At 39.5% G+C, this 22,251-nt stretch overlaps 1 protein-coding gene across 1 annotated transcript in view; it reads left to right on the forward strand.

Moving 5' to 3' along the window:
• Nucleotides 1-22,251, forward strand: part of LOC122816662 (ras-related C3 botulinum toxin substrate 1-like) — a 581,445-nt gene that overhangs the window by 47,290 nt on the left and 511,904 nt on the right. The window lies entirely within an intron of this gene.

Genomic DNA, 22,251 nt, shown 5'->3' on the forward strand with positions numbered 1-22,251 from the left:
ATGGAGGGATTTGTTGAATCAGGAAACAAACATACCACCCAAATATAATGTGGACATCACACCCTATAATTAGACCAATAGGTATGTGACCTGTGTTCTGGGGTAGAGTGTAAGTGGTACATCCACTAGCATGTGGTCACAATGCTGACTACTCCCTTCAATGTAACACAAGTACTGGGTGTATGTAGGACATGCACATACCTTCATGGTTCCCAGCCTTCATCACATCAGTAACTGTGTACAATGCACCCTTCTTCATGTACCCTCCAACACATCTTCCATTGACGTGTAACACCTTTATCACAGTGCGCTGTCACACAGCTTATTGGCCATACCTAGGTATTCTTTCTGTGGAATATACATGACTGTCTGACAGTGTGGAACACCAGTCAAGTTGTTACACCAGATGCATGTGTGCTACCTGTTCTGCTTATGCACACAATAAATACATAGGTATTTGACAACATTAATGGCATGCATCTCTTTTGTGACAGTGTGGATTGTGCCAGCTCTGTTAGAAATGTTACATCTAAAAAATACCAATCCCTCTGCACTGCATGCTCCAGAGACCTCAACCTCATTACCACAGTCAACAGAACAAGCTGGAGGGACAGGTTCATAACCCAGAGACTGCCCATGCTATGGAATAGGCTTCCCATACATGTCAAGCGGAGCACCTCACTAGCTCTCTTCAAGAGAAATCTTGAGTGGATGGGAAACAGAAAATTCACCCCGGGGATCACTCCAGTGGCTCTACTCGATAGCGGCTATGGGAACTAAGGTCGGGTGGCATGATGCCAGGGTAATCCTATGGGCTAGGCTTGTAAAAGTCTCCAGGGCCATTAGCCTAGTACACACCTATGAATCTATATATATATATATATGTGTGTGTGTGTGTGTGTGTGTGTCTGTGTGTGTATATATATATATATATATATATATATATATGGTTCCCATTCAGAAGCCTGAAACATCATAAGCCTGAAAATCAAAATCCTGAAACCAAAAGCCTGAAAATTCAGAATCCTGAAAACTCAAAATCCTGAAAGCCCAAAATCCTGAAAGACCAAAATCCTGAAACTCAAAATCCTGAAAACACAAAATAGACATACTGATGTCATTGTGGCTTTGCTATTGTTAGCCCTGTGGTGTTAGGTCATGCGTTGGGGTCAGGTAAGTGTGCGGTTGGTTTTATTTTAGGGTTAGAGGCGGTTTAAGTGAGTTAGGGTTAGGGCGCAGGTTAGGCATGTATGCAGTAGTGACAAATATTGGGGTTAGGGGCGGTTTAAGTGAGTTAGGTTTAGGGCGCGGGTCAGGTGAGTGTGCGATAGTGACGGACCTTAGGGTTAGGGTTAGGGTCAGGGTCAGTTGGTAGATATTAGTGTCTTTATAGTGACATATTAGCATTATTTGTGTTTTCAGGATTTTGAGTTTCAGGATTCTGAATGGGAACCATATATATATATATATACATATTTATATATATATATATATATATATATATAGATAGATATATATACACACAACATGCACACAGTGCAACTAGCCTGTACTGCCCATACTGCAGCATACAGGTTTAGCAGTGTCCCTCTTTACACCTCCTGCAGATATTACAGTGCCAGGACAGTATGCATGGTTACCCTCATAGAGTGTGCATGTATCACAGTAGTTGTTCAGGTGTGTATGTGTGTGTGCAGGCTTATCTCTTATCACTCCACATCACATGTGTTATGTCAGAGGCATGGGATTAGTGGTGGTATTATTCTGATTTTGTCCTTGATTGTGGTTGGTTCTTGTAATGTTTTCCATGATCCTTTACCTGTGCCCCACTGGTTGGAGACTTCTGCTGTGAGTACACTCATATTCAGGCATATCAGTTTGCACAGCTTCATAGTATGCAGTACCCCAGTTGTATGTTAGATCCCTGATAGGTGTCCTCTTCATTATTCATGTAAAGATCTCATCTTACACAGACATCCTCCCCATTGTTATGTCACCTTGTGTAACAGTCACAGACAACATATTTTCACTGTACAGTCCATACTGTTCCATATAGATATGTATTTGGTGTTGTTGCTACAACCATTTTCCATTGACATGCCCTCGCCTGGTGTACATGAGGGAATTTCACCTGTCCTCTTTCCCTCTGTTCATTCCTACACTTCATCTGTGTGTCCCTATTCAATACACACACTACCCCTGAGTGATCATTTTACATGGCAGTCCCATGTCCTGTTACAGATCATTAACACACCTTCAGTACAGAATGCCAGGAATGGGATATTACAGTACTCTGCATTGTAGATACACTGCCCTGCACTGTGTTTGGACCATATACTTCACATGCATATCTCTCACCTGTCCAGATATTCCCAGGAAGTCCAGATGTTTTTCTTATCAAAGTTGTGGCTTTCTGTCATATCACTGTAGTGATCTCTGCACTGATGTGTTTCAGTATTACATACATTTGAGTGCATACTTCTCAACTGTTCTGATTTTTGCAAAATGTCCAGATTTTGTCTCATATTTGTGATCCTTTCCTTATAACATTTTTGGTTTCTGGCAGATCATTGGCTTGGGTCATTGCAGAGTGAAGTCCGAAACTGATGACTGATAATTGAGTTTCAAACTTCATGCTGTTCAGACAGTTCATGCTAATATACAACCTATTTATTCTATCAACCTTCTAGGTTTGAAAGTGCAGTATTAAGTATCTGTTCCTTTTATCGGGCCTTTGTCCCCTTTTCTTGTACACAGGGGATGATGACAGATATGTTTGTGTTTCATTCCATCACAAGTCTGTGCAACATCTATGCCAACTATGTCCTTATTTATGGTTAAATGTCCCTGAATTATGTTGACCTTTGTGGAGATATGTTGAACTAACAGATTCACAGCTATCTGTGAAGCCCTGGTGGTCATTGTGGCATTTTGTGCAGATTTGCGGACCGTAGGTGCTCTGTTTTACATGGAATTGATATCTGCATTTGTTTACATAGTTTCCTGGCCAGCAACACTTTTGCCTGTCACGAAACCTAGCTTAGGTGCGCCATGCCTCATTAATATGCATTGCACTCTACCAAGTACCGCAAGCTATCACGATAACATTTAAACTCCGTGTAGGCTGTATGCGAAGCCTGCATGGAGTTTATTGAAACCTGGGGATGATGTGTAAAAATATGTGATCATATTGTGAAGAATTTTTCTAAGCAAGGTTATTTTTCTGAAATTACAAGAGACATAAAAATATTGCATTTTTGTAACGATAAATTTATAACCAAGTGTTTTATAGTGATTTTTCGAAAAGAAAAGTTAGTAGTTGCTAGTTATAGAACATGAAAAGGGAGATGGAGGAAATCAAACACATGGAATTAGAGGAATCTGACCGCAAGTAAGTAACAAGGGAATGAGTGAATTGTTAAGGGAATTTACATGCATGTGACTGAAATGGTTTAGATGCAGGTTAGGCCTAGTCTCATGTAGATTAAAATATAATGGGAGTTGCAGCATTATTTTACAGTGTCATTAAGAGATCATGAGGCAGGTAATAAGAATGCTTGCAAAATTTAATAAAAGATATCAGAAGTAGTTTGGTATTACATGAATAACATTTTTTGCCTGTGCATCCTAAGGGATGGCCACATAAGAAATATGAGACACTTTCAGAGGTCATAACTATAGTAGGATGATTTTGTTAGCCATACTCCCTGTTGATAGTATACTGAGCATTCAAGATAGAATTCTATCCTTAGTTTAAATGGAAATTAGATATGCAAAATACTGTGCACTAAACCTGGAATTTCTCTAAAGGGTTCCAGTGCAAGAATAAGGAAAGTAGAAGAAAGAGGAAAATTACCAGAATGGAAAATATATCAAAAAAATTACGGACAACAACCTAAGATCACAAACTGAATATATAAAAACAAAGCAGTTTGTAGGCAAAGAAACACTACAGAGTGAATTATTTAAAGCTGAAGAATTAAGTGAAAAGGTACACCACATTTATGTGCAACCTTAAAGCAAGAAGTGATAAAAAAGAAGAGAAATCTAATATGGTGCAGCTCGTGCAGAAAAGTAGTCTAGTAGCAAATGTAGGTATATATAAAAATACATACAGTCAGACACTTTCATACATGGTAACTATTGCATGAAAAAAAAAAAAAAAAAGAAAAGAAAGAGAGAGATAAGCATAAAATTATAATATACTCAACAGTCAACAGTTCACCAGTGCAGAAAAGGAGCAAATTGAAAATAAAAGTCTAAGATCAGAATGATGATTCACAAAAACTAGTACAGGCTGATTAAGTGATAGAGAATGTATAGCAGTGTGTCATTTAGAAAATGATTCATTCAAACAGTTAAACCCAGAAACTCTGGTCGAAGAATCATTCTGACAAAATATGGTTATGCAGAGACAGAAAGGGTAGAAAACACAAATCCATAGAAAAGCATTCTAACAGTGAAGAAAATAATTTAAGGGAAGATTTGCTGGATTTAATAAAAAGGCATAAATCTTGACATATATGTGACAGACAGGCAACCGAAAGTAAGATATGTGCTGTTAAAAACACAATAAATCAAATAAATACAGTAATTGGAGCCATAAAGATAGAGATCCACATGGTATAACAGATTAACAGAGTATATTACTGGGCAGCTAAACTAGTAACTGACAAGGTATTATCATGAAAGTATGAGGCAGTAAAGGAATAGAAGGGAACAAATTGATCACCATCATGGAATGCTGATTAGAAACAACTGTGAAACACTTGAGAAAGAAGTGATGTTATTGGAGGAATATAGAAAATTAGTGTAGGAAAACTATTTGAAAGGTGGATGTTAGAAATATGTATAAGATTAATATAAAACAGATCAAAATTTGAGTTACACCATTTCTCAAAAATAAGTAAATAAATAAAAATCTCTGCACAAGCTGAAAAGCTCAGGAGCAGCATAGAAAAAAATATAGTGAAGAAAAGATACAAAACCAAGCAGTTTAGGGATGACGCAAAGAAGTACTATAGGAAACTGGGATGGATGGCAACAATAACTGAGACACCACTAAGAACAGAGGAAATAGAGTATGGAGAAATATCTATGAGAACCCTATTGAACACAAAAGGGTTGTTGAATGGGTAAAAGATGTAAAAGAAAAAATAAAACAATCTTGTATAGAGGAGATGGATTGGAATGAACTAGCTATCAGTGTGATAGAGATGAGGTTAAGAAAGGCTTTAACTGAAAATACAGGATCCATGAACTGCCCGACTTTTGGTTAAGGGTATTAATATTGTCATGGTTTAACCTTGAGTAAAAACTACCTAGATGCACACCATGAAATGATACTAGCCTGGTTAACAACAGAAAAGACATGCTCAAATTAAAATTTGTTTGTGTCTTTCGGCTTTTTCCGGTTAGGGGTCGCCACAGCGGAACTCCGGTCCGCTAATGATTGGCATTTGATTTTTTACGTACCGGCTTGCCAGGCCTGACGCACAACCTTCAACGAAGGTACGCCCATTCACGCATGTCTCCACGTGGAAGACGCTCTAGCTGAGAATCAAACCGGACAGCGTCTTACTGTGAGGCGACAACGAAACTGAAAATCATCCTAAGAACTTTTGAACAATAACCTGTCTTTGGACAGTTTGTTTCATACAGGAATTGATGCAGACAGAATGTACAGTCCCCTAGATAAAAATTTAGTCTTGGCATTAAAGCAAAAGAGGAATAAAAAGTTCATGTGGCACTAAGGATCCTCTTGTACTAACCAAAACCATACTGGAGACCTGTAAAAAGAACAGGAAACTTGGTATAGATCACAAAAAAGCATTTGACGGTATTCCACACTCTTGGTTACAAAATGCTTACAAGTGTATAAGATCCACCACACAATAAATTGCAATTTAACAGGGCCTTTGTTACAAATTTTAGTGGTGACGCTCATTGTATTAAGAATACATTGGAAAGAGAATGAAATACATTTACAGAACTTACAGATTTGGATATGTTCAAGAATCAACCCTTGAAGGTAGTTTTTAGGAAAGGCCAAAATATTAAAAACTTATTAGAACAAGCAGCAGTGGTGCTGTGGTAGCATTGTCGCCTGACAGCAAGACGTTGTCCCGTTCGATTCTCAGCTAGAGCGTCTTCTGTGTGGAGGCATAAGTGAATGGGCGTGCCTTTGTTGAAGGTTGTGCGTCAGAGCTGGTAACTCGGCACGTAAAAATCCACTACCAAACATTAGTGGACCGGAGTTCCACTGTGGCGACCCCTAACCGGGATAAGCCGAAAGACACAACAACATTAGAACAAGCTAATTGCAAACAGGTATTTTCCCACAAAAAGAATGGTACATATAGGTGTGGAGTCTGCCATCAATGTTCTTACATTATGCACAGTGATAGTGTTTTTATCAAAGCAAGAAATAAAACACTGGTAGGACATACACCAATTGTAACACATCAGGTTTGGTTTATTTGGTTTTACATGATTCTTGTGATGGATTTTACATAGGGAAAACTGAGAGACAACTGAAACGTAGAATCTACGAACACTTAAATGATGTTAGAAATCATAATTCTAAGAACGTGTTATTCAGGCATACTTTGCAATGTGAGGAAGCTAGTTTTAATTTTTTTACTATTGAATTGGTACCCAAGGACATGAGGGGGGTCTTTGGGAGACTAAACTTGAGCTTAGGGAAACTTATTGGCAGGTAGTACTCGAGGCAAACAGATACCCGGGACTCAACGACCATATTTTCTTACTTCCCCTCTTAAAGCTAAGGTCTGCCAAGCTTTAATTTATTATTTTTTTTATTCAGTTTATCCCATGGGGACCTTATCCATTTTTCAACAGTATTTTTTTATAATATTTTTACAATTTTTCAACAATATTGTTAACATATTTTTAGCAGCATTATTTTCATCAATATTATGACTATTAAGTGATTATTCATGTATTTCTTTGTAAGTGAATGTCTTATGTATGTTTTTCAAAGTAGTTTAGATTTAGTATTATTAAAACTTGTTTTACGGTGCTTATGCCTTTAAATTTAAATTGAGGATTTAATTGATAGAAAGGTGTATTGTTACTTAATCATTGGATTTTACTCATCATGTTATCTGATAAAGTCTGGGAGGTACTCAGACGAAAATGTTTTTAATGTATTGTGAACGTTAATTTATTTTGGGCAGCAGTATTTCCTTGCTAGTAAACGAGTGAACTGGGAGATTGTGTCCTTCCTGGTTAGTCCAGTACTTTTGTTTTTTAAATTGTATTGCAGTTACTATGAAACAATGACAGACCACTTTGCCTTTGAACCACAAAAGGGCAAATTATTATCCAGGGTGTAAAATCCAGTGTGGAATATTCCAGGGCTGTTTTTTGTCACAATTACTGTTTTGTCTTGCCTTCAATCCAAGCTGTTTAATTATCAGTTTAGGCTATGGCCACAGTCTGACTCCAAGAAAATCATCCTGTCAAAATCTGCTTTTTGTGGGGAATCCGAAATAGTGTAGTTCATCTGATAAATAGCTGAAAGTAGGGTAACGTCATTAAAACCTTTTCAGGTGACTGTGTCATTTGGTCTCTACAAATATGCAAAAACAACATTTGTAGCAGAAAATGTGAAGCATCAAAATATAAAATTTGGGGAAGAATATGATATAAAAGAATTGCAACAAGAAGCAGCATGGACAATACATGCAGGATAGCTATTCTAGTACTTAACTATGAACATATGATAAATAAGAAAAAGCTTAGCAGGAAAAACTGTGGAAGATTGAAACTAATACTGAAAACTGTTTTGACATTTAGAAATTTCAAGCTATACATCAATGTGCACCTCCTGTTCTAACCTACAGCTTTGGTGGGATCGACTGGCCCCCAAAAAATTGTTGGATAAGAGCGAAAGGAAAACAAAAAAACTGCTTTGTGCCCATCACATGATTTACAAAAACAATATTTACCAAGAATATGTATTCCTTGGCCTGAAGGAGGCATGAGCCTCCTTGAAATTGACTTTACATATATGTCAGTGATTGTGGAACGGCATACATATGTGTTGAAGTACTCAGATCCCAACATCGTTTTAAAACATGAAGAAATTAAGTCTAATATGACCTCCAAGCATGAAAATCAAATGAGGAGTGGACAGTAAATGGACAACAGCAAAAAGTGCAAGGAAAAAAATAAAAATGTGATCAGGAAAAAAGTCCACAATTTATATTGAATAGTTACAGAGTTGCTGAACAACCAAATGTTGATTAGGATTAGATCCATGAGTGGCTCAGACAAGGTGAATTTAAACCAAAAGATAAAAGATCAATATTGGCAATTGAAGATAGTGCATTATGTATTATAGAAAAGGTAGGAGATAAGAGAAGAATGTAGTTTCTGCAGTATGGATTTAGAAACAGTTGTAGAGGTTGCAGTATTCCTATGGCTGATGGCTTATATGCATTGAAAGACATAACTGTCTGGCAAGGTTGTTACAGTGGATACTGTGTAAATGTTATAATGTTGAAGTGGTTTAACCAAGAAGTATTGGAAACATGAACTACAGAGGATTACTGAAAATGAAGAAATAATGATCAGGTGAAGTCATCCAATACTAACAGTTAAAAAGGTAGAAGCTAAGAAACCAGATGTAGTTGAAGAAAAATAAGTTCATTAATCAATGTTGCTTTTGTCTTAAGTATGTAAAGTTAGTTTTGATACATTACATAAGGTAGAAATAGTGTGCTATTTACCTGTTTATTAATGGAAGTATAAATCATCCATTAACTATTCCTAAATTATTCACTTATTCAACATTATTATAACTATAAATAAAGAAGTACAACAGAGTGGGACCTGAAGAGATAGAGAAGTGTAAACTTACATGTGACAGGTAATCTTGTCATACTAAACTATAATACAAAGGAGAAATTAATGTGTGTGCGTACGTGCGTGTGTGTGTGTGTGTGTGTGTGTGTGTGTGTGTGTGTGTGTGATTGTATGTATTTTCATCATTCTAAAATGTACATATGTTATAGCTCTAACAAATGCTCTGAATTAATGTTTAAAGTACAAGTGTCTATATTTCAAAATAGTGTAACACTCTTAGCATGGCAGATATCAAAATATTTAAAAATCCTTTAGCTTATTAAACTACTTCATAAAATATGTACATTGTTGAGGTCAAAGAGAATGTGTTGCTATTTCTGTGGAATCAAAAATAAAATATTTGCACTCTCTATTGTATTCAAAATATGCAATGTGTTTAATTCAAATTCCATTCTCCCTTCCTGGATATGGATTCATACATACTGAAAAATCTACTTTATTTTGTGTTATAATGGATTCAGCAATATTACACTTAGATTTCAGCTTTGACTTATGAAATGAGTTATTTCAGGTAGTCTTACTGAGTTATTTCAGGTAGTCTGTGAATTTAATAACATACAACATGTAAAAAAGTTCAAAGTTTGTATGACTAGACTTCAAATTTCAGCTTTCAGATTATTTTCAAATATTTTTATATGATTTTTATGTAAATTATATGAGATCTTGTGCATTCACATTTCTGCCATATGCAAGGATATGTAATACACAACTTTATTTATAAGCAGTTTATTCAAATATATATTTTCTGTCTTATTTACCACCAGTATTCTACTTTATTCTATATATCTTGTATTTCTAAAATTTACCATCAGAGCCATTTAATCATCAGCTTTCTATTAAAGATTATATTATGTATATATATTTTCCTTACTGATACTGCCCTTTTATTAATCTTACATATTAGATATTTTATTATTTGTACATTTGCATATTATTCATAAGAAGTTTACTGTTCTTATTAATTCTAGTAGTACAAGTAATCTTGACTATATGTAAAATAATTCCTTCTTGTTTAATTTGAATGTGTATTTGTAGCCATTGTGAACTACTGTCATGATCTAAGTGTCACATCCTGACATCAGAATTTGATTACAGCATGTGAAAATGACAACTCACAGCACACAACAGCTGCTAATGTCCTCAGAAAGTTTCTCATTGTTCTTAGTCCTTTTAAACTGTTCTAATCAGTAACAAACATTTTAACTTTACTTTCCATTAATATGCACAGTGAGAGTTAATAACACTACAACGTAAGCTTTCTTTGAAGCGTTCTAGTTTGGTATCCAGTGTGACGAAAGGAGGTACTCCCAGCACAGCTAGCTGGAATTCTGTAAATAATTATATGTCATTTGTGAATATCAAACCGATTTATACAAGATGCGTGTGTTGCATATGTATTAGAACTGTATGTCATACAAGATGCTGGTGTTACAAATATATTAGAACTGTATGTCATGTGTATATCAAACTGATTTGTATAGATGTTTATGTTGAAAAGGTATTTCTGAAGTGCTTGTTGAAATGTATGTACAGTGTGCCTTACTGGAGAGAACAGAAATGTACATGCACTTTTGTAACTGTTTAAATGTATATGTTTTAACAGAGGAAACTGGAGGGTTAACCTCAGTCCAGCAAACTTTAGAAAATATCTGAAATTAAATCAGTTTATAGGCTAGGCCATAAAAATGCTATCTCACAGGTTTCAAGGCAGCCAGAAACACAAAGTCTGTACTAGGAAACTTTCTGTATTGTCTTTGGGCTGAACTACTTACTACTCTGGAAGTGTGTGGAGGTATGTAATTGTTTTATGACTTTCAGCACCTGCCAATGATCTAAGCAAAAGTCCTTGTATGTGTATTTTTACAGGTAGGTGCTAAGTCCGGGTCTATATTACGTTTGCGAAAACCCCTGTTGAATGATAACTGGTGAAATCTAACTCCTTCAAAAGGCCATTCCAGCAAATTTATTCCCAGGGGAAAAAACACTTGGCCAGCCTAAAACCAGACAAAATTTAAAACCCATGAAAGTGGGGAGGGGGGGCTGTGCCCCCCACACCCACCCAACTAAATATACCAACTCTGAGATTGCACTATGTGGGGAAAAGGGCAAATTCCTGATGATGGCCAAGCATTTTTTCCCCTAGGAAAAAATTCACTGAAAGGGCCGTTCGTGGGAGTTAGATTTTGCTGGTTATTCGGCAAAGAGCCATTCACCGAAAGGGTTTTTCGCAGATGTAACATAGACCTGCTAAGTACTGCCAGCTTCGAGCAATGACATTTTGCATGGGAACTTTTAAAATTCTGTGTATCACCCACCTACTGGAAAGATTTAAAGTTAACACTACACCATGTATGATAACCACCTTAATATATGTTTTCCTTTTTCAGATGAAATCTTTAACTATTTCTTTCTCAGCTACTTGCTTCCAACCTTTGCTGTGTGTATGTGAGAAAAACATGTACCTGTGTGTACATATCGTTAAACAAATCTCAGTTTTGTGATAACTCACTGTAATAATTTCACTGTATTTACAGTTGTTTTTGTACATTTGGAGCTTTCCTCCCCGGGCCTCCGCTGAAAATGGACCTGTATCCAGTCGGACTTTCCCGGTTAACAAATGTAAAATAAAATAAAATAAAATAAATAAATAAATAAACTAGAAGTCAGATGACAAGAAGTGATGTCGTGCAAGCTATGCAGAAATAATATTTTAGATATTATTTTGAGAAGTCTCTTAGAGAGAGACTGAGCATTCTGTATTCTATCTTGGGCCTGACAACAACAAGAAGGACCACTCACCACATCAGCTGCCTTGCTCTATTAAGTAAGGTTTTTGGGGAAAAGTATAATACTCTAAAATTAATATAGTGAGGTTTAGTTTAGATATTGTTTTTCTTTATTTGACTGAGCCTGTCCCGCAATGTTATTTTAAATATTTCCTGTGGTTTTGAACTCTGATGTCATTGTGAATATATACTTAGTATTTTCTTGTTCTTTTATTATTTATTATTAAATATATTTAAACCTCTCATTGTGGCTGATCTTTGTAGAGATATTTAAGATCTGAGAGTACTTGCATACAGCGGATATAAAAAGTGTACACACCCCTGTTAAAATGCCAGGTTTTTGTGATATAAAAAAGGAGACCACAATAAATCATTTCAAAACTTTTCCCATCTTTAATGTGACCTATAACCTTTACAACTGAATTGAAAAACAAATTTGTTAGGGGAAAAATATAAAAAATAAAAAATGTACAATAAGCTGGTTCCATAAGTGTGCACACACTTAAACTAATATTTCGTTGAAGCACCTTTTGATTTAATTACAGCATTCAGTCTTTTTGTGTACACATCTGCCATCAATTAAAGAGACACTGATTAATCCTACATAAAGTTCAGCTGTCCTAGTAGGATTTTCCTGACATTTACTCAGTTGCCTGCTACAGCAAAAGCCATGGTTTGCAGAGAGCTTACAAAGCATCAAAGGGATCTCATTGTCGAAAGGTATCAGTCAGGAGAAGGGTGCAAAAAAATTTCCACAGCACTTACTTACTTAATTGTCTAGGCCCAGTGCACCTCAACAATTCTTGTGGAATTTGTGAAGGCTTTAATCTGCAGGCATTGGCGGACTGTAGGAATGACCTTATCTTAAATGGCTTCCTCCTACTACTGCTCCGTCTGCACATTCTGCTTCAGGGGCTGAAATCCCCATCAAGAAACATAGGTTTGCCAGGGAACATAGAAAACATTCCCCTGAGAGATCCTCCTTCTGAGCTGCCAAAAAAGGCTCTGAAAACCTTGGATCTGACAACTTCAGATCAGACAGTCCTAGCCTCTCCCTTTTAGGCCCCCTGGGGCTCCTCCTGTCACTTTGGAACTGAGAGGTCTCCTCTCAAGCAGGCCTATTCTAGAAGAGTGTCCAGGCCACCATCAGCATCCTCTTTTGTCAGGTCTTCCCGGACCTTGTTCAAGCATGAGGTGGATAGACTGATGAGGAAATTCTCGAGACACAGATCTAGATGGGGGTTTTGCCAGCTCCGTCCCGTTCTGGATCCGTGAGCAGACATTTTCCCTTCCACCCTCTAGCTCCTTCTCCGATCCAACCTCCTTCTTTGGATTTGTCAGATTGGATGACCCAGAGAACCGAGACATTGGATCCGGTAGTAGTTATTATTTTGAGTTCGACTACCTCCCTGATGTGCTCGGCTCCAACAGTGTCGGGAGCCCAGTGCATCTCGGAGCCAAAGCTTAGACATTGAGTCTGGGTGGCTTACTTTGACTCCAAAGTTTTCAGAGCTGTCGCTTCTTCTTGGAGCCACAGTGTTTGACTGCTTGGCCCTGACTCTCCCTTCAGAGTGGAGGATTGTGGAGGCTCCAGAGAAGTCTGTTCCAACAGCTTCAGCTCTGGAGGGATGACTCTTCGGTCCTTGTAGTCCATCTGCCTTCGAGGTGGTGTAGAAGATCCTCTCCCACCCTAGGGGACTCCCAGTTCTCCCACCTTGGGGTCTGATCACCACTTCCATGGAATCTGTACCTGAGACCTCACATGTACCACTAGGACAGCCAGTCCTGGAAAGCCTCCAACCCTTTCCAACTGTGGAACCCCAAATTTCTTCCAATACCTACCCAGAGCACCCCACCTTGGAAGTCCCTCGGAAGAAGAAGTGTAAAAGGAAACACTTGGATTTCCCTCAGGAATCAGTCAGTATTGACACTGACTTCGAGGGAGGGGTCTCCTAGATCTCCATCTGATGATATCTCCTTTGCAGACATCTTAGAGATCCTTAATCAAAATAGGTGGATGGTCCTCCCAAAACCGTAACCCAGAGGAGACCGTGCTTTTGGAGGCTTTTGGCATCGGCCCATATACATCCTGGGTGTCCCCCCATGCAGATCCACTTATTGACTTGGTATCTAACAGGCCATGGAAGGAACCAGACACTGTAGAGCCCATTACCCAAACAGGTGGATGTGATACTCTTTGCCCTCATGAACAGATTACACTGGACCATAGGGATCCAAGGCCATGGTTGTTGCAGCAGCCACCAAAAAGGAGCCTTCTCAGGAAAGCTCCACTGTTCATCCTCCTAATAGGGAGACTAGGGCTTTGGACAGATTTGGAAAGAGGTTATGCTTCGGCTTCATTTGCTTTGCGAGCACTAAACTACTTATCTCACTTTACCAGGCTGAAGAGGGACTTAATCAAGAAACTATCTAGCTTGGTCTCTGAGTCCATGTCTGATGAGGAACAGAAGAACTTTTCTTCCAGAATGGCCACTCATCAGTCAGTATCCAACACGTCCATGAGATTGATTTCCCATGCCACAGAGGTCACCTCAAAGGATGCCGGTTCTGTCATTGCCATTAGGCACCATGCCTGGATGCAGTTGCATGACTTTGCAGAACCTTTCAAGGCATCATTTATCAATGCACACATTTGATGGTTTGCCATTGTTTGGCAAAAACAAAAATTGGCCAGCAAAAGCAGACATGGATGTTAGAATAAATAAGTCCTTTATTTCAAAAAATATTCAGACCGGTTTCGGCAAAGATTGCCTTCTTCAGTGTAGGACAAACATATAATGCCCTGTTATCATCTGTATTATATACACAATACTAACCAATAGGCAAACAGAAGTCATGAATATTCATGAAAAACTGATGATGTGAGATACAAAAAATGCCCTAAAACCTTGTGCATTCTAAAAAGCTCAGAAAGTGAACAAATGTAACACTTGAGTACAAGAGTGGACAAAATGAACAAGTACAAAAAAGAAAAGCAACACATAAATATGAACTAATGACAGTGATAAAATGTAATGAACCATATAGTAATACATAATTATAAATTACATATTGAATAATTCCCATTATAAAGAAGGGAATGATTTGGACAGATAAATAAATGATGAAATAGTAAACTTAACTATCATACATATAATATATACATAATGAAAAATAATGAATGCCCCCAAAAAAATAATATGATAAAAATGCACCAAAGGTAATAAACCACAACTATATGAAACCTAAAGCTAGACATTGACTATCCGTCGATGCTTAGAGACAGAAAAACTCTACATAGTGGATCACTACAGATGGTCATTGAGGCCAGGAGAAAAAAGGCCCCCAAGGGTGACAATCCAGTATTTCTCTTTATGATCCAAAAGACCATGCCAACCCTGTTTATGACTACGATCGCCCATGATACGATCAATAATCATAAAAGTGAATTTGGCTTGTGGATGTTTGAGAGTATGTTGGTACAGGGCATTAGTAGTTTTGTGATTTCTAATATCACTACGATGTTCATTAATTCTAGATCTGAGGGGCCTGGACGTTTGGCCAACATAAAACGCCCCACAATAACAGTTGGCAAGGTACACAACCCAATCACTACCACAATTACCAAATATTGTAATGTTAAATACTTGATTGGTATTGCGACTTGAAAATTCCTTAGATTTAATCATCAGTGAGCATGACCCACAGTGACCACAGGGAAAGGAACCCACTAACTCCACTCCATGTAATGTAAGTTGTTTATGAGTGGCCCCCCCACTACCTATGTACCTATCAGGAGTATTCCGGTGTCACAGTTCATGCGTATCAAGCGCCTCAGTTCAAATGGTGCGGAATATGATTTAGCTTGCATGGATTTGTGCCAGAGATTTACCAGCAGAGGTTATGATAACAAGGATGTAAACTTAGCCAGATGCCGGGTCAACCAGATCAATAGGGATAAGTTGTTAGAATATAAAACAGAGCGGGACGCCACATTTGGGGCCCCCCTTCGATTCATCACTACCTTTGGTAGAAACATTAACATGATAAGGAACACCATTAATAAACACTGGAACATCTTGCTTGCCAGTGATCAATTGAGGTCACTTTTGGGGCAACAATGTCGCTTTGCTTACAAACGAGGCAAAACATTGGGTTCATACTTATCTCATTATAAACACATAGGTAGTGGGGGGGCCACTCATAAACAACTTACATTACATGGAGTGGAGTTAGTGGGATGTTCATCGTGTTTCACTGTTGCAGTCATAACTGTAGGGTGCTCCTGCCGGCAGGCAGCCCGAGGTCGGCCAGAATCCCAAAGTCTGGGTCCGGCGTCGCCAGTACCCTGACGTCAGTACGCTCTGGTACATAGCCCTCAGCCGACGCCATCTTCTCCAGTCTTTCTTGCCGTGCGATGGAAAGCAGCTTGCAAGTCGTTGGTTGGCGATTTTCGAACAGCGTTTTTGGTTGTTGTTGGTCCGAAGTTCTTACTTCTCTTCTCAAAGCTAAGTACCCCGTTGGGGAATCTTTTTCTTGTTCCTCCGATGTCAGAAAAAGTTAATAATTGTATTACGTGTGGGAAGCAAATACCTCATAAAGATTTCCACTCTTACTGTCTACCTTGCTTAGGCCCTGACCACGATGTTTCTTGTTGTCGGTTCTGTGCCAGGTTTAATTCTCGTACTATCAAACGCAGGTACGACTGGGCTCTGAATTACTTTGGCAGACGCTTCAATTATAGAATGTCGTCGGATACTACCGGAATTCAAAAGAAGCACAAAGACAAGGACAGGCCTCCGAGGTCCAAACAGGACTCATTGCAGCTGGAGCCAGCGTCCGGTTCGGCTGTCGTCAGTGAGGCGCTTTTGCAGCCCCTGTCGTCCGCCACTTCTGAACCGATGGCCGATACGGACTCCCATGGGGAGCCATCAAGGCCTTCTATTTTATCTGCTGCAGGACCTTCGGACGTCGCTCCCTCGGATGGGTCCGGAACCGCTGTGCAGGTACCGGCTTCTGAGGGGGGTATTCAGGCCTACTCACATCACTATTTCAAAGGCAGAGGCAAAGACAAAGACTCCTGTTAAGTCCAAAGCTCCTGCTCAAGCTACTTCTGAATCTACTCCCAGGACACAGAAGCAATTGTTAAGGATGGCTGAAGATTTGCTTACTATGATTAGGGGTTCTCACCCCCCCCCCCCTGAGAAAAGGCCTCGACAGGATGTTCCTATGGATTCCTCTGACCAGGCTTCTATATCTTCTGTCTCTTCCTCTGATCAGGAATATTCTTTTCCTCCTTATGAGGATTCGGATGCTGAGGACTCCTTGCCCTCTGCCTCTCCGCCTGAAGATTTTTCTTTTGGGGAAACCTTACATGAGATGAGGGAACATTTTCATTGGGAAGGTCAGGATTATTCTGCTTCCAAGAACAGGCTTAGAGAATTCCTTCTTCTTCCTCAACATAGGCCTTTGGCTATCCCTCCTGTTCTTGACATTGTGGATGATGCTTTTTCCGAGGCTAATTTGAATCCTGACTCCATGCCTCCTGCTCCCTCTAAGCCTGATAGGTTTTATAGGGTTCCTGAGTCTCATTTGTTCTTGTTTAAGAATCCTTCTGCAGATCCTGAAACTATTTCTCAGGGCTCTAAGGCTGCTAAAGTTGCTTCTTCTAAGAATCCTATTCCTTCTGAGAAGGATTCTCGTGCCTTAGACAGGTGGGGTAAAAAGGTATATACTTCTGCTACCCTTTCTGTTAGGGCTTTAAATTGTCAGTTTCATATGTTTAAGTATCAGCAATTTCTTTTGTCTGTTTTAAAGCAAAAGCTTGCCTCCCTTCCTGCATGTGCAGAAGATAAGGAACTACAGGATGTATTGCATGCAACTGAACAATTGAACAAACATAGCTTGCATTGTGGTTTTGATGCTTTGGATGCTTCTTGCAGGGCCGCAGCCTCTGGTACTGTTATCAGGAGACATGCTTGGCTTCGTGAGCAAAGTTTACTTGAACAGGTTAAGGCTAAATTATTAGATGCTCCTGTTCAGCATGATGTTCTTTTTGGATCTAAGGCTGAGGAGGTTATTAAAAAGATGGAAGAAAAGGCAAAATCTATGCAAACTGTGAAAGATTTCTTGCAAGTTCAGCCTCCTAGATTTTCCAGGAATTGGCCCTCCAAAAATTGGTCCTTTCCCACGTCTGACAGGCCTCAAAGGGGAAGATATAGACGCTCCAGAGGTCGTGGCCAAGCTCAGGCCTCCTACAGATCGAGACAATGGACTGCTTCTTCACCTAGAAGGGGAGAAGACAGATCCCAATCTCAAAGGAAGCAAACTCAATGACTCTCTCGGTTGGGCTACAGGACCTCTTTACCTGGATGCCCCTCTCGGAGGAAAACTTTCTCTCTTACAGAAATTGGACTCATATTACCCAGGACAAATGGGTATTGGACGTGATTTTAAAAGGCTACAAATTCCACTTTCATACCTTGCCAAGGGCTTTCGGTTGGCCAGATCTGCCAAAACATCAATGGTCAGAGGCCTTAAATCAAGTGGATGCTCTTCTGGCCATGAGAGCCATAGAGCCTGTTCCACTCTCAGAGATGGGAAAAGGTTTTTATTCAAGACTGTTTCTGGTTCCAAGAAAGCAAAGCTCATGGAGACCTATTCTGGACCTTTCTGTGTTAAACACCTTTTTGGAAATTCCAAAATTCAAGATGCTTACTCTGCAGCAGCTGATTCCAATGCTCTCTCAGGACGCCTGGATGGTGACATTGGATCTAAAGGAAGCTTACTTACACATTCCCATCAGGCAGGAACGCAGGAAATTCCTCAGGTTCAAGGCAGGTTCGAGACACTTTCAATTCTCTGTACTGCCCTTTGGTTTATCTACTGCGCCCAGAGTCTTTACCAAGTGCCTGGCACCAGTAGTGGCTTATTGCAGACTCCAGGGGATTCAGATTTACCCCTATTTGGACGACTGCCTTATTCAGGCAGACAGCAAGGATCTTTTACTTCAACATCTGGATTTTGTTCAACGTCTTCTCCTCCTACTGGGATTTTCAGTGAACACAAAAAAGTCACATTTGATCCCTTCTCAACAAATGGTATTTCTGGGAGCCCTCTTAAATACAACCTTACAAAGGGCCTTCCTCACTATAAAAAAACAAATACAGCTGGCTTAAATTTTCAAAACTTTGGCAACTCTACCTCAGCTCACTGCAAGGAAATTCCTGCAGGCACTGGGCTACATGGCTTCCTGCATTCTGTTGGTTCCAAATGCAAGGCTTCATATGAGAAAGCTTCAGTGGTATCTGAAAAGTGTATGGTCGCAGCATTACCACGATCTGGACACTCTGATTCCTCTGATCCCCTGCCTCCAGAAGGAGTTCCTTTGGTGGTCCAGAGTGTGTGCGTTAAACAAAGGAAAGCCTTTCCGTCTTCCTCAACCTTCTCAAATCATAACCACGGACGCCTCGGATTATGCTTGGGGAGCACATTTTCTAGGCAATTGCCAGCAGGGAACCTGGACAAAGGATCATCTTCACTGGCACATCAATCTGAAGGAAATGTTGGCAGTTCAAAATGCTGTTCTAGCCTTCAAGAACCTTTTGCATCCAGGACCTCTTTTGATTTGCACAGACAACACTACAGTCATGTGGTACATAAACAAGCAGGGGGGTTCTCATTCGTACCCCCTTTGCAGACTAGCTATGGCTTTATGGGACACAGCTCTAAATCTGAATCTACATCTCCAGGCCCAATTCATACCAGGAGAACAGAATCTCTTAGCGGACAGCCTGAGCAGGAACATTTCAGATCCTCACGAATGGATGCTAGACACCAACTTATTCAACAGGATTACTGCAGTTTGGGGATGCCCCCAGATAGATCTGTTTGCATCCCATCTCAATCATCAGCTGCCTCTCTTTTGCACCAGGTCATTCCACAAAACAGCTTGGAAAGTGGATGCCCTGTCCTTCAGCTGGAGAAACCTTTCGGGATATGCCTTCCCTCCTCTTCCTCTTCTTCCTCGGATTTTACTAAAGATAAAACAGGACAAGCCCAAGTTCCTTATCTTGATTGCTCCAAATTGGCCTCGACAGTTTTGGTATCCAACTTTAAAGCACCTGTTCTTGGAGCCTCCTTGGATTCTCCCTCTGAACCCTTCTCTTCTGTCCCAGCATCAGGGTCAGTTGCTACATTCCAGTCTCAAGACCCTTTGTCTGGCAGCTTGGCTCTTCAAAGGAATTTGATCTCTTCTAGCCTTCCCAAACAAGTTTTGGATGTTCTTTTGGAAGCTAGACGACCTAGCACTAGGAAATCCTATGCCTCTAAATGGAAGAGATTTTGCATTTGGATGCAGGGCCGAGGCTTGGACCCTCTGGTACCTGATCTCTCTTCTATTTTGCTTTACCTTTCGGATCTTTTGTCTAATGGACTTTCCTTTTCTTCCATTAAGATTCATGCTTCTGCTATTTCTGCTCTTTTCAATACTGATCCCCCTGTTTTTTCTCATCCTTTGGTGAGACAATTCTTGAGAGGGGCTAAGAATTTAAGGCCTCCCAGAACCCCTCCTGTTCCTGCTTGGGATCTTAATTATGTTTTAGAAAAACTTACTTTGCCTCCTTTTGAGCCTGCTGCATCTTCAGATATTAAGTTTTTATCTTGGAAGACAGTTCTTTTGTTAGCTTTGACTTCTGCCAGAAGGGTCTCAGAGTTGCAAGCTCTCATGGCTGTGGAACCATATCTTATTTTCCACCAGGACAGAGTATCCTTGAGGACTAATCCTACTTTCATGCCTAAGGTGATTTCAAAAGTGGCTTTGAATCAAACAATTCACCTTCCTACCTTCTTTCCTAATCCTCAGAATAAAGGGGAAAGGATTTTGCATTCCTTGGACGTGCACAGACAGTTACGATTTTATTTGGACAAGACTAAAGAGTTCAGAAAATCTAACCAATTGTTTGTTTCTTTTGCCTCCAGTTCTCTTGGAAAGGCTATTTCCAAACAAACTATTTCCAAATGGATTTCTTATGGAATAAGATTTTGTTACACTCATCATGGGAAACAATTTCCAGGTACTGTGAGAAGTCATTCTACTAGAGCAGCTGCTACTTCTACAGCTTTTCTCAGGGGAGTTCCTACCAAGGATATCTTGGAAGCTGCCACTTGGAGTTTGGTGCATACTTTTTCCAAGCACTACAATCTCCCTTTGTATTCTAAGACCAGGGCAGGCTTTGCCTCTGCTGTTTTGCAGGGTCTTCTTGCTGCCCCTTCTTCTGTCTAAACCTCCCCCCTCTTTTCACTGCTTTGGGATTCCACCCTACAGTTATGACTGCAACAGTGAAACACAATGAACATAGTACAGTTGTGTACACCTACCATAAATGTAGATGTTCGAGTGTCTTCACTGTTGCAGTCGGTGTTTCCCTCCCTCCTATCCCCTCTTTTTCTCTTTTTTGTGGTGTATTTGTGTTTCCTAGTGGGATTCATTTATGATTTATTGGGGACTTCTGACATCTAGGGCAAGAAAGGCTGGAGAAGATGGCGTCGGCTGAGGGCTATGTACTAGAGCGTACTGATGTCAGGGTACTGGCTTGTACAGCCGACGTCGGACACAGACTTTGGGATTCTGGCCGACCTCGGGCTGCCTGCCGGCAGGAGCACCCTACAGTTGCGACTGCAACAGTGAAGACACTCGAACATCTACATTTATGGTAGGTGTACACAACTGTACTTTCCTTTCCCTGTGGTCACTGTGGGTCATGCTCACTGATGATTAAATCTAAGGAATTTTCAAGTCGCAATACCAGTCAAGTATTTAACATTACAATATTTGGTAATTGTGGTAGTGATTGGGTTGTGTACCTTGCCAACTGTTATTGTGGGGCGTTTTATGTTGGCCAAACGTCCAGACCCCTCAGATCTAGAATTAATGAACATCGTAGTGATATTAGAAATCACAAAACTACTAATGCCCTGTACCAACATACTCTCAAACATCCACAAGCCAAGTTCACTTTTATGATTATTGATCGTATCATGGGCGATCGTAGTCATAAACAGGGTTGGCATGGTCTTTTGGATCATAAAGAGAAATACTGGATTGTCACCCTTGGGGGCCTTTTTTCTCCTGGCCTCAATGACCATCTATAGTGATCCACTATGTAGAGTTTTTCTGTCTCTAAGCATCGACGGATAGTCAATGTCTAGCTTTAGGTTTCATATAGTTGTGGTTTATTACCTTTGGTGCATTTTTATCATATTATTTTTTTGGGGGCATTCATTATTTTTCATTATGTATATATTATATGTATGATAGTTAAGTTTACTATTTCATCATTTATTTATCTGTCCAAATCATTCCCTTCTTTATAATGGGAATTATTCAATATGTAATTTATAATTATGTATTACTATATGGTTCATTACATTTTATTATTGTCATTAGTTCATATTTATGTGTTGCTTTTCTTTTTTGTACTTGTTCATTTTGTCCACTCTTGTACTCAAGTGTTACATTTGTTCACTTTCTGAGCTTTTTAGAATGCTCAAGGTTTTAGGGCATTTTTTGTAT

This window comes from Protopterus annectens, chromosome 12.part0, assembly GCF_019279795.1.
Source record: "Protopterus annectens isolate FY-2018-M chromosome 12.part0, PAN1.0, whole genome shotgun sequence".
Taxonomy (NCBI): domain Eukaryota; kingdom Metazoa; phylum Chordata; order Ceratodontiformes; family Protopteridae; genus Protopterus; species Protopterus annectens.